The sequence below is a fragment of the Myotis nattereri genome (genome assembly GCF_964212035.1).
Source record: "Myotis nattereri genome assembly, chromosome: 7".
NCBI lineage: Eukaryota > Metazoa > Chordata > Mammalia > Chiroptera > Vespertilionidae > Myotis > Myotis nattereri.
Genome location: NC_138082.1, coordinates 54291159 through 54304923, shown reverse-complemented (window position 1 = coordinate 54304923; position 13765 = coordinate 54291159). Strand labels below are relative to the sequence as shown.

The 13765-nt window shown below is 39.3% G+C and overlaps 1 protein-coding gene across 1 annotated transcript in view; it reads left to right on the top strand.

Moving 5' to 3' along the window:
* Window positions 1-11445: 11445 nt before the first annotated feature.
* The window catches only part of TANK (TRAF family member associated NFKB activator), a gene marked incomplete at its 5' end in the record, with an annotated part of 95758 nt that continues 93438 nt past the window's right edge, over window positions 11446-13765 (top strand). Inside the window, one exon of the mRNA XM_081095171.1 lies at window positions 11446-11691. The remainder of the gene's footprint in view (window positions 11692-13765) is intronic.

Sequence of the window (13765 nt, the reverse complement as noted above, 5' to 3'; positions counted from 1 at the left end):
CCTCTCCTTCATCCTCACAACCTCGCACCCGTGTCTGGAAGACACAGAGTTTCTGTCTGTTGGCCCTGAAGGTCCTGGTTTTCTGGAAAGAGCAATAATCACCTGGGCATCTTGTTAAAATGCAGATTCATCAGATTCAGGTTGAGAAATGTAGAGGCAGGGCCCTGATAGTCTGTATTTCTGATGGTGCTGATGCTGCTGACCTGCCAACCACACTGAGGTAGCAAAGCCATAGCTGGTATCACAGTAAGGTGGGGACTGAGGACTGTCAGAGCAAGTCAGAAGAGGGGAGAGGCCCACCATTCCTTCTTAATGCCTTTTTCCTCACTGTAGATTCTGAGTCCAAGACAGGCCCACGCTGGGGGAAAAAAATTAGTACTTATTTAGATGGAACAAGACTTTTTTAAAGTGGTGACAAAAGAAATTAAGTTGCTTTCTGTTTGTCCCATGCCAAGTTCAGTTCATATAATGTTGTGGGCTAAATTGTGCTCCACCAAAATCTTCCATTGAAGCTCTGACCCCTAATTCCTAAGAATGTGACTGTATTTGCAGATAGGGCCTTAAGAAGGTGATTAAGTTAAGATGAGGTTGTTAGGGTAAGCCCCAATCCAACCTGACTGGCGTCCTTATAAAAAGAAGAAACGTTGCCTGGCCGATGTGCTCGGTGGTTGAGCATCAACCTACAAACCAGGAGGTCGGGTTTCAATTCCTAAAGGGCACATGCCCAGGTTGTGGGCTCGATCCTCAGTGTGGGGCGTGCAGGAGGCAACTGATCAATGATTCTCTCTCATCATTGATGTTTCTATCTCTCTCTCCCTTTCCCTTCCTCTCTGAAATCAATAAAAATATTTTTTTTAAAAAAAGGAGAAATGTGGATACACAAATACATGCCACGAGGCATGTCTGCACCGAGAGACAACCATGTGAAGAGGCAGCAGGAGAGCCGCCATCTGCAAGCAAAGGAGAAAGGTCGGAACCAGTTTCCTCCCCAGTGGTCCTCAGAGGAAACCATCTCTGCCAGCACCTTCATCTTGGTTTTCGGCAGAAAATAAATGTCTGTCATTTAAGCCACCTAGCCTGTGGTGATTTGTTATGGCAACCCTAGGAAACTAATACATCTAGTAAACCAGTTAATAGAGAGAACATTTCTTCTGCGTATTAACTTCAATGCTATATGTCTTATAGCTTCAGAAAACTTCTGCAGCATACTTCTATCACATTTAAAAATCAACCTAAAAAGTCAAGTTAGAATGCAATCAGTATCTTTTTAGGAAGCTTACCATCTTTGTCTTCAAATCTTCTAATACAGAATGTCTGAAATATTATAGCCTCATACTGTATCTTATCACATGTCAGAAAAATAAACTATTTTCCCCCTACATGAAATAAGTAAACTTTTCTCATTAACATACGCATATGTTTAAACAGGAGTACTATCTTCAAGGCTTTAGTCATGTTTCTATAGCTAGAAAAGAAGGGAATATTTGAGAGCTCAGTTTGATACCATTTGTTTAAAAGTTTCAAAAGGGACTGGTGATTAAGATTCAGAGCTGCAGTTAAAGTCTTCTCCTCAGACCCTTGGCAGGATTTACCATCTTAAGAGTTTATGGGTGAATTGAAGTCCTCATAGACCTCATGCCCAACTACTTGCTCAGTTACCTCCACATGAATGCTTTCCCTGCTCCAGAATATCAAGTTCTGTAAAAATGAACATCTCTCCTCCACTAACATGGTCCTGTTTTCTCTAAATCCTTTCTTCCAGGTTCTGATGTGGTTGGAAAGGTTCGAGGAAATGACATCTTTGTGTGCAGCAGCGAGAATGGTGCCTGGCACCATAGTGACTCTCAGTCACTGGATTAAGGCTTACCCTAATAAACCAACTTTCCAGTGGCACCGTCAGAAATCCAGTAGCTTCTTCAACAACTTCCTTTCCTTGGTTTCCCTTATTTAATCCATCCATGTTCTGCCAATTTTATAGTTTAAAAAAAATTATTCCTGACTGATCTCCCTGTCTCTAATCTCTCTCCTCTTCATCCAATTATAATGTTTTCTTCCTCTCTGTACCCCACAGAGTAGTTCAAAGTAATTTATTCTACTCAACTAGAGTTTTCAGCTATTAAATAACCATTTCCTCTGAAACCTCAGAAAGGTGTGTATATACAAAAGATGTCTCCTCCAGTTGACAGAAGCCAAACATAAAAATGAAATGGGAAACCCCAAGAAATAACTATTTAATGTACTTCTGTCTTCAAACATTCACCAGTCTCCAAAGCTCTCCCAGCTGTGGTGCCATTTTTTTCCAGACCACGCCCCCACCTTTGGAAAGGAGCACCCAACTGGAGAAAATCTGCACCAGCATACCCCCTCCCTGCTGGGCCACCAACTGGACTAAAGCTGTGTTTCCTGTCTCGGCAGCTTTCTAACTAGCCGCCACTCCACTCTAGTTAATTTCATTCAAAGTTACACACTCAAGCCCCATGAAAAAGTTCCCTGCTTTTAGAGGAAACTCGGGTCATGGGCCTAAACTAAGGAAGTGAATTTTTCACTCATTCTGATTATTATAAATTTTCCTCTTAAGAGAGACTGTGTCGTGTGGTAGAAAAAGCATGGGCTGCAGAGTTAGATAGGCCTCAATTCAAATCCTGGTTCCCCATTAGAAGCGGTGTGATCCTTCTCTCCTGTTTTCTCACCTATAGAATGAGAATTAAATCTACTTCCTAGTGTGGTTGAGATGACTCAGTAAGGTGATGTATTTGTATATAACAACTAGCATGATGCCTGGCACAATAAAGTTACTTGATAAATATGTCTCTTTATCTTCTTTATTAATTTAATTTCTCTCTCTAGTTTTCCAGCAATACGTGTATAAATTCACATTATGATTTCACAGAGACAGTAAATAAAAATATACCAGGGAGTAAAGAACAATAACAAAAAACTTACATAGCCTCACCATGTGCTCAACATTTTATGTTTTACATACATTAATTCACTCATTCTATGTGCCAACTACCGTAAGAGTTAGGCAAAGAACTATTCAAGAATGGAGTCAGGATTTGGAACCTAGGCAATATGGCTCCACCATCTGTGTGCCTAAACTTCTGATAGACTGCCTCTCAACACAGAGGTGATGTTTAATTCCTCTGATGTGCTACAAAGTGCTTGGTTCTATGGCACCCTCTGCCCAGAGGTGATCAACCTAGAGCAGTGGTCGGCAAACTCATTAGTCAACAGAGCCAAATATCAACAGTACAACGATTAAAATTTCTTTTGAGAGCCAAATTTTTTAAACGTAAACTATATAGGTAGGTACATTGTTATTAACTTAATTAGAGTACTCCTAAGCTGGTCTTTGCTAAAAACGTCCTCAATCTGATCGAAGTACGTTCGATGAGGTCGACCCCTTCCAACTCGTCTTGTATAGTTGTTTCGTCTATCTCCTTTCGTTCATCCTCTCTATATGTCCAAACCATCTCAACATCCCTAACCACTGCACAATGAGACTGCTGACTGACTGGCTCACTCAACTAGTGCATGAATCTCACGTGCCTCCCCGGCTCTGCGTATCCCGCGGCCCACCTGCGCCTGTCTCCCGTAGCCCGACCGACCGATGGACCTACCGACACCCCCCACTTCTTCTAACGCCACTTCTTCAAAATAGACTCGCCCAGGCCGAAAACCGACTTCTGCACATGGGCCACAAAGTTTCAAACGCACTGTACGTGCGCTCCCACACGTGGTATTTTGTGGAAGAGCCACACTCAAGGAACCAAAGAGCCGCATGTGGCTCGCGAGCCGCGGTTTGCCGACCACTGCCCTAGAGCAACTGATAACTAAATGGAGGACATGGACAGTTCCTAGAGGGTGTTATTTTTTTCCAGTCAAACAATATTTAAAAATATGAAACCCAATGAAAAGTGATGAGACGGCATTTCCCCAGTAGAGTAATCAGAAGAAAGTTCTCCAGTCACACCCCACTCAGCTTCCAAACCTTACAGCGTCCTCAAATTATAAAGTCAGAGCTGATTATTTTGGAGGCAGGTTCTCTAATGCCAGGGGAAATTTCTCAACACCATTAATCAGCATTTGATATTGAGAAAATCTCTTTGATTCCTGCACTCCTAGCACTGCTTCATTTCCCCCCTCAAACGATAGCTTGTGATTTTACTTGAAACCCATGTTTATTGAATCTCTCATCATGTCTCTGACATTCCCCAAATAGGATCAAATGAAAAGGAAACTTAACTGGTAAGCCAACGAATAAAGAACAGAAGGAATCTTGAAATCTCTCTGCGAACTTCAGCTACTCAGTCTTCCCAACCTCCCCCTGGAGTCAAGCTAAATGGTTTTCAAAGGTCAGAGCTTTTTGGAAGTCTGACTCATTAAAGTCACAGATAAACTCAGATTTTATGGATTATCTTTCCTGTCTCTCCCTCTTTTTTCTTCTCTCTAATTTCTCGCTGTTATTGCTGTGCATAAGCTCTCATGTTTTTTTTTATCCCCTCATTTATAGAGAATTACAAGTATGAACCATTGATCCTATCAATATTAGAAACTGAATCAGAACTAAATTACTGTATTGTGTGTGCTCACATAGAAAATTATTGATGACCTTAAGCATCTCACAGCAATTGCAATTTCATGAATTTGTAAATCCAAAAGATATGTTTTAAGTAATGCAAATTTGTTTTCTACCATTTATAAATTCTGGATCTCTATGAGGGAGCCAAGTAATTTCTGTTTTCTTTATTCTAATATCTGAACCACTTTTCTGGGTTTCTCAATATAGAAAGAAAATGTCTGTGAGACTCATTCTTTTGGCTGGTGGTTCTCATTAACCTTAGATAGGAGAAATCTCAGTACATAGATCAAAATAAAAGGGCCATTTGGCAATAAATTCAATGTATCGCTACCTTGACCACTAAAAGAGAAAGTAGAATGTGTAATGCCTGGAGCAGGCCTTTCTATGGAGAGGTGCCTTCATTCCCTGATGAAATTCTGTCACTCATAGAAATTTTTTATGGAGCCTTAGATAGTTCACCTTGTACCCTGAAGAAAGTACCATGGATTTTTTATGAGACTTACTACGCTATACATAACAGATTGGAAAGGAAAAACTGAAGGATAAGTAAATCTGCAGAAACAAATTGTGTTCTGTCATCATCCTTAACTAATGGCATTGACTCTGCTCCAAGGCTGCCTCATTTTCCTAAATTGGCATTTGAGAAATAGCTGCAAGTCTAGTTCCCTTTTCCATTTCTCAACAGAGGCCCCACTTCTGCATCACTCTCCTTTTCTTTTCCCATCCTCTGGCTGTCTCCAATTATATCATCTTTACATGCCCATCCTAATACCAAACCGGTAGATATTGAACAGGGATTAGAGGTGGCACACTCTCAGTTCATTAACTTCTTGTCAGGTTGGAAGCTTTCAAAATTGGGCCTAAGAAGGACTAAAATCTGGTAGGGTAAACGTTTGAGTTTCTTTTTGCATCCTCTAAAATTCCATGCTACCAGTGAATAAGGGACTCTGTGTTAGGTAAAGCGCGCTATAATGAACATCCCAGCTGCACTAGAGTAAAGTTGTCAAGAGTATGGACTCTGGAGACAGATGCCTGGGCTCCCACTTGCTAGCTACATGTACTTGGTTAAGTTAATTAACTTCTATAAGCCTCAGTTTTATTTCTATAAAAGAGCACCTTCCTTATAGGGTACTTGTAAGGATTAAATGAAGAGGTACATGTGAAGTACTCACTAGTAGAATCATGCCAGGACCAGAGTAAATGCTATATTAGTCATTATGATTTCACATGAGATGTTAATGCCCTTTCAACATTCCCAAGAAGTGGCTGTTTATCTTATGCTTGATTTTCCCAAGAACAGGGAACTCATTATCTCCCAGGGTGACTTACTATTATGTTTAATATTCCTTTTAGTTCCTACTTACTAGTCTGAGGACCACATTGGAGTGATATAAAAAAAGATAATTGATATTTGAATTGATATTTTTTCTCATTTTCTCTAAGTTAAACATCCTCCATTCCTACAATCATACACATATAATATGGATAAGTATTTAATAACTAGTTTTCCCATGGTTTTCTTAAAGAGTGGTACCCAGAAAGAGGGTCTGAAAGCACAGTTCCCCTCATTCTAGAGCAGTGGTTCTCAACCTTCCTAATGCCGCGACCCTTTAATACAGTTCCTCATGTTGTGGTGACCCCCAATTTCATTGTTACAAATTGAACATAATTAAAGCATAGTGATTAATCACAAAAACAATATGTAATTATTTATGTGTTTTCCGATGGTCTTAGGCAACCCCTGTGAAAGGGTGGTTTGACCCCCAAAGGGATCGCGACCCACAGGTTGAGAACCGCTGTTCTAGAGGAACTTCTAAGAATGGAGCTTCTAAGTTCATTTTGGAATTTTTTTTAACATCCCCATAACATTACCTCATGTAAAACTCTTAAGTCTTTTCTGTATGACTACTACTAAATTGCATTTCATCATTGCCTTTCCGGGCTAGTGCAATTTTTGTCTGTTTTTTTGTAGGATGGTGGATGGTATGGCATGGTTGTAGGATGGTGCAAGGCAAGCATATCAAATTCAAAAGCTAACACAGGCCAAATAAACAAGGCATGAGACCCACAGGCCACGAGTTTGACATGCTTGGTGTAGTGTATAAGATGGGAGTAGTAACTAGACAACCTTATAATTACTCTTGTTAAATTTCATGCTGGCACCCGCCTATAACTTGAGTTTCTTAAGATACTTTTGGATTTTAGTTCGATTAACCTTCTTTACATCATACATCACTAAGTGTCCTCTTTCTTTTGATAACCAAAAACATGTAGCCATCATACAATAAGGACGAAAGAGTGCTGAGAAAACCAGTGTCCTACTTTTATTCCTAGTCTCAAAAATAATAGGCCTGAGGTACTTCTTAACGTTCAGGATATCTGTGTACCTCACAGATCTGTTTTTGTTTTTGTTGTTTTGAAGTTAAATCTTTATTGTTGAAAGTATTACATATGATTAAAAAAAAAAAAACCTGAATAGCTGCAATCCTGAGAAAGAAGAACAAAGTAGGAGGGATCTCAATACCAGATACCAAGCTGTATTATAAAGCCACTGTTTTCAAAACTGCCTGGTACTGACACAAGAACAGACATATAGATCAATGGAATAGAATAGAGAGCCCAGAAATCAACCCAAACCACGATGCTCAATTAATATTTGACAAAGGAGGCAAAAACATACAATGGAGTCAAGATAGTCTCTTCAATAAATGGTGCTGGGAAATTTGGTTAGACACATGCAAAAAAAAAAAAATGAAACTAGACCACCAACTTACACCATACACAAAAATAAACTCAATGAATAAAGGACTTAACATAAGACGGGAAACCATAAGAATAGCAGAGGAATCCACTGGTAGCAAAATCTCAGATATATGCCGAAGGAATTTCTTCACTGACACAGCTCCTAGGGTAATGGAAACTAAAGGGAAAATAAACAAATGGGACTATATCAAAATAAAAAGCTTCTGCACAGCAAAAGAAACCATCAACAAAACAACAAGAAAACCCACTGCATGGGAGAACATATATGCCAATGATATCTCCGATAAAGGTTTAATCTCCAACATTTATAGGGAACTCATACAACTTAACAAAAAGGAGATAAACAACCCAATCAAAAAATGAGCAACGGACCTAAATAGACACTTTTTGAAAGAGAACATACATAAGGCTGAGAGACATATGAAAACATGCTCAAAGTCACTAATCATCGGAGAGATGCAAATCAAAACGACAATGAGGTACCATCTCACACCTGTCAGAATGGCAATCATCAACAAATCAACAAATGACAAATGCTGGCGAGGATGCGGAGAAAAAGGAACCCTCGTTCACTGCTGGTGGGAATGCAAACTGGTGCAGCCACTGTGGAGAACAGTATGGAGGTTCCTCAAAAAACTAAAAATGGAACTTCCATTTGACCCAGTGATCCCACTACTAGGAATATATCCCAAGAAACCAGAAACACCAGTCAGAAAGGATATATGCACCCCTATGTTCATAGCAGCTCAATTTACAACAGCTAAGATTTGGAATCAGCCTAAGTGCCCATCATGAGATGAATGGATTAAAAAACTTTGGCACATCTACACAATGGAATACTATGTAGCTGTAAAAAGGAAGGAACTCCTACCATTTGCAACAGCATGGATGGAGCTGGAGAGCATTCTGCTAAGTGAAATAAGTCAGTCAGAGAAAGATAAATATCACATGCTCTCACTCATTTGTGGATTATAATGAACAACATAAACCGATGAACAAAAACAGATGTAGAGACAGAGAAGCATCGATCAGATGCTCAAAACTCAGAGGGAAGGCAGGCAAGGGTCGGGGTGAGGGGGAAAGATCAACTGAAGGACTTGTATGCATGCATATAAGCGTAAGTTATGGATGTGGACAACAGGGGGTGAGGGTGAGGGCAGGATTGGGGGATGAGGGGACATTGGGGGGATAAGGACACATTTGTAATATCTTAATTAATAAAGGGGAAAAAAATAAAGGACCAGAAGGTTGAGAACCACTGCAAAAAAAAAAAAGTATTACATATGTCCCCCTCTCCCCCGCATTGACCCCCTTCTAGCCCACTCCCTCCCCTCCCCCAGGCCTTCACCATTCTATTGTCTTTGTCAATGCGTTATAAATATATGCATGTAAGTTCTGTGGTTGATCTCTTCCCATCCACCTACCCTCCCCCACCTTCCCTCTGAGATTCAGCCGTCTGTTCCATGTTTCTATGTCTCTGTATCTGTTTTGTTCATCAGTTTATTTTGTTCATTAGATTCCACATATGAGTACTCACAGATTTGTTTACCTCTGAAGCAGTGGTTCTCAACCTTGGCTGCACATTAGAATCACCTGGGAATCTTTTTAAAATCCTGATTTCTGGGCCTCATCCTGCAGAAATTCTGTTTCTTTATTACTCATGTTGTGGCCCCACCCCATAACAAAGAAACAGAATTTCTGGAGGATGAGGCCCAGAAATCAGGATTTTAAAAAGATTCCCAGGTGATTCTAATGTGCAGCCAAGGTTGAGAACCACTGCTCTAAAGGTTAAAAAGCAAACTAAGGTTTTTAGAAAAATTTTACTTATAAAATTATAGAAATGAGCATAATGTCAAAAGGTTAGCCTAAAAAAATTATAGCGAACTTACTGAGACTATGGGGGAAAGTCTCAAACTTTAACCCTAGATCCTTTTTGCTTGTTCAGTTCCCGGCTGTCCATGCTTCTCTTCATGAGTCACTCAGCTGAGAACCAACTCTTCCCTCCACACAGCGCCTTGCACATCTCTCTGCTCTGCATCCCAGCCAGCAATGAAGAGCTCTGGCTTTCTTGCCCTCCACTGTCCCTAGGTAAGACTTTGCTTTCCAGGAATTCTTAGGGAGGCCTTTCTCCCAGACCTGCCCTGAGAATCCTGCTGCTCATGGTAGTGATCTCTCCGTCCTTTGATTAGCAACCCCTTGGCCATTCACCTCAGCTTAAATGGGAACCTGACTTTTGCCTTCCATCCTCTCATTTGGGCTTGAAGCACCCCAAGTCCCCTCTTACTCTAATCATTTGTACCCCAACCCTTGCCGATTGTGGCTTAGTGCCGGTTTGCTCCTTTCTCCCCTACAGGAATCTGCATTTCTACCTGCCCAGGTTATATCATTTATGACTCTGAGGGGAAAAAAGGAGGGGAAGGGAATAGAAAAAGGAACCAGTAGAAACAACAAAGATAAAAAGTTCCATCTGCCTCACATGCTTTGCCAAGAGCCAGAACTGCTCAGTCAGTGGCGTAGGTTTTAAATTCCATTCACTCAGACAGAATTTCCTCAAAAAGATCTCTAACTATAGCTTCTCTGTCTTGGCCTCAGGACCCTCTTACAAGCAGTGCCCCTCCGGGTTGAGGCCAAATACCCAGGACTGGCCAGTTCCTCTGGAGCTTGGGCATCAGCCAAGCTCAGAGGCCAAAGTGAATAGAAGAGGAAAGGGGCACAGATGGAGAAATCAAAGGGGCATTTCCCAGTGAAGACGTCAGCACTGCTTTTTTAAAAAGAGTCTTGTTTTTAAGATCCTGTTAATTCAAAATGTAAATTCTTGAGACGCATGCTTTCCTTCCACCGGTGGCTCACTTTTTTTCTTTTTCTGCATTTGCAGTATTAGTTAGGTTTTATTTTTCCATTGCACACAAGAAAGCTTAATGTTTGATATCAGTAAGGTAGTTATAAAACACAAGGCACTGAAGGAAATTAATTCTTCATTCTATGTCAGATGAGTAAATGGAACATGTTAAATCATAAACCTATTCATCATTTTAGATACTTTCAAAATGATTTTCTTTTTATAGAATAATTTCATCACGAGTAGAAATATCTCAGGCTTATTTAGCATCTAGTTTAACAGAGGGCAGTGTTTTCAAGCGGACAGGCCACTAGACTGAGAATCAGAAGTTCTAAATTCTAAGCCTTTTACTGATGCGAGGAACTCTGGGTAAGGTCTCGAACTCCTTATCTGAAAAATGTAGGAACTGAACCAGGAGCCTCTCAGTCTTTTCGTGGTTACAGCCTTTTCCCTCGTTAATAAGTTGAGAGGCTGACAGTATAGTACCGTAAAGAGAAGAAACGCACTTGGATTCAAAAGATTCAGATTTTAATCTGAGTTTGCCTCTGACTTTCTTTGTGACTTTGAGCATTTATCCTTTCCTGTTCCCTCATCTGAATAAAAAGGAAATAGAACAGATGGTGTCTAAGGACATTCCCAGCTCTAAAATTTTACAACAAAGAAAAATGACAGTGGTGCCTGTGCTGCCTTCCATTTGCATGTTTTACTCCAAATAGCCCGAGAAGCTGGAACACACACCCCTCCATGTGCACCTTAGTTCCCAAGGAAAAGAGCTGTCTTAAGAGCCTCTTCCCCTCTCTCCTAAGTACCTGAGGTCAGGCTCTGGAATCCAGCATAAACATTATTATTTGTAGGCTTCATCCAACTGACCCCTGTTGACCATAAAGCAAAGACAACTAGTCTTTGCCTTCTGCTTATAAATATACTACTTAGGGGAGAGAGTGACTTCTTAAAAGCAAAAACAACAACAACAACAAAAAACACTATTTGTCAAATAAACTTGCTTTTTAAATTTTCTTACATGAAAATCTGCTTAAACCTAAAATATTTGTGTTATAATTTCTGGATTTCTCTTAAAATGCCCTAACTATTCAAGTAAAGTGTCTTTGCTTCAAAAGGAAGTCAGAGCGACAGTCACGGGTGGTTTACAGAACAATTTCTGGTGTCTTTGCTTCATTTCAATATGTTGCCATGATTGGCCGTTGATAGTTACAAATAAGGAAGTTTTCAAGTCAGGGGATTTCTCAGTGGAAGTTCCCAGTTCAACACAAGGGAGAGCTCAGGGAGGCTTGGGCAGCATTCTAGAGCCTGTGTATAAAGCTTTCAGACTCGGTAACTGCCCACATCTTTAAAGAGGAATAGTCTGTGAAGGAAGACTTGTAAGCTGAAGAAGAGGTGACCAAAAACTTCAGTCGTTCCTATTGATTCGCAACCTAAGCAAGGTGGCCAGGATGTCTTAAACTGAAGTGTGGCTGTGGCTGACTTGTTCTCCTCTTGCTTCTGCTAAGTGAGTAATTTATGACATGATTCAATAATACCTTTGTATTTATTGTCATAGTTAGAAATTTGACGTTTACAAAATAGGGTCCTTAGCTAAAACTAAAGGATAATTTAAAATACTGTGATTTTTTTTACACTTTTCCCAACATTTAAAATAAAATTGAGGTCTACTTGAAATGATCATTTTTTTTTTCGTTTATATCTGGAACATACACCTTCTCTGAGTGGTTTTTATAACAATGTAAGACTTAAAAGATGTGTAGTTAGCATAAGTTAAGTTGCATATAGCTTACTAGGTTGAAAAGTACACTAATACTATATATAGTCATACTTCTTTTGGGTTAAAATTTTAAAAATCAATTCCTGTCTCATCCAGTGTATTCATTCAAACATTAACTAAAGTTTATATTTTTCCATTTTCTAAGAAATAAATGTTAATGAATATATCTTTACAATAAAGAATTAACCTCATGGAAAACTTTCCATTTCCTATCTTAAAACAGTTAAACTTACATAATTAGAGTAATCTAGACTTCTTCTATTACCAATTGACTTCTATGTTCAGAAACAAAGATGAATACTAAAGATTGTATAGTATTTTCTTAAGTATTTTCTTAATGATAAGCCTAGGAAATGTTGATAGTTCAAAAAGAGTAAACATCAAGAATCATTATCACTATTGTTATATTAATAGCTGCCATTTATTGAGTGTCTCCTGGAGGAAAACAATCACAAGGTCTTCCAGTTCAAGGCAGAACCAGGGCTTAAACAAGATCTCATATCACTTTTTCCATGGCTCTCTGTTTCCACTGCCCTGCCTTCTTACAACATTAAAACAATATTTTGAGATGTGTTATCTGAACTGCAGAATGATGGGGGAGAAAGGAAGATGACCTAGCCAAGGGCCCAGAGTAGCCAAGTCATTCACTGAAGCTTAGAAGTTATTTCCAAGTCTCCCTTCTCTTCACTCATCCAGCCCATTTCCTCACTCCCCCCAGGGTGCACTCTTACCTGTTCACGGGCGCACACAGCTGTCTGTCTCCAGGCAGGAGGGGTGTGGGCTGTATATCAAGTCCAACCTGGCTGAGGTTCCTCCTAGCAAGTGACCAGGGCCCTGAAGGAATGTCTGGTTACTTCTTTTAAACACTTGTGACAATAAAAGAGATGGCCAACTGGAAGATTTAAAACAAACCTGTTAAATTCCTCCCAAAAGGTTCTGGTTGGAATTTCATAAAACATACACTGATTTGATGAAAAGAATCATTCTTACAGTAGAGAACTTGCCTGTCTGCAAACATTCTTTCTCTCCATGTACTTAAGGCCTCAGAAAACATATAGGTCTTTGTTTATAGTAAACATCAGCATGTTTTATTTTCTTTGTGTGGGGTGGTGATTTTAAAAAGTTCTTGATTTCATAATTTTATCTTGCATTTAGCCATTATATCAATCCTTTATTCTAAATTATTTTAGGTAATTTACATGTGAAGTCTACATAGAAAAAATATAATTTCGTAGCCTTTTTTTTTTTCTCACCACATTGTCCAGAACTTCTAGAACAGTGTTTAATAACAGAAGAGATAGCAGCCAACCTTGTCTCATTCTGATCTCAGTGGGAATTTCCCTAGTGGTTAACATTAAGAATGACGTTGGCTATTGGTTTGAAGTAAATAAGCTTGTTATAAAAACCAGATAACTACCAAATACATTTCTAACCCGAGTTTACTAAAGGTGTATCAAGACTTCATGTAAAACTATATTCAATGTCTTTTTTATATCATTAGAGACAACTGTATGGTTTCCTATATAGTTTTAAACTATATAGTACTGTGCTGTTACACAATACAATAATTTCATTTTTTTAAAATTCTGTGATACCAAAAATCATGTCCCCAGTAAAAAGGTAGATTTATAGTTTAATGTATATATATTTTTTGCTCTGGTTAAAATAATAAATTGATCAAAACCAACCAAACCAAACCTACACATTTCCTCATTTTCTCTTCAATCCACACTTCTTAGATGCCTCTCCCCTATTATTTTGGATTCACAATTTAGTTCACAACTCAAATTAACAGAAAAGA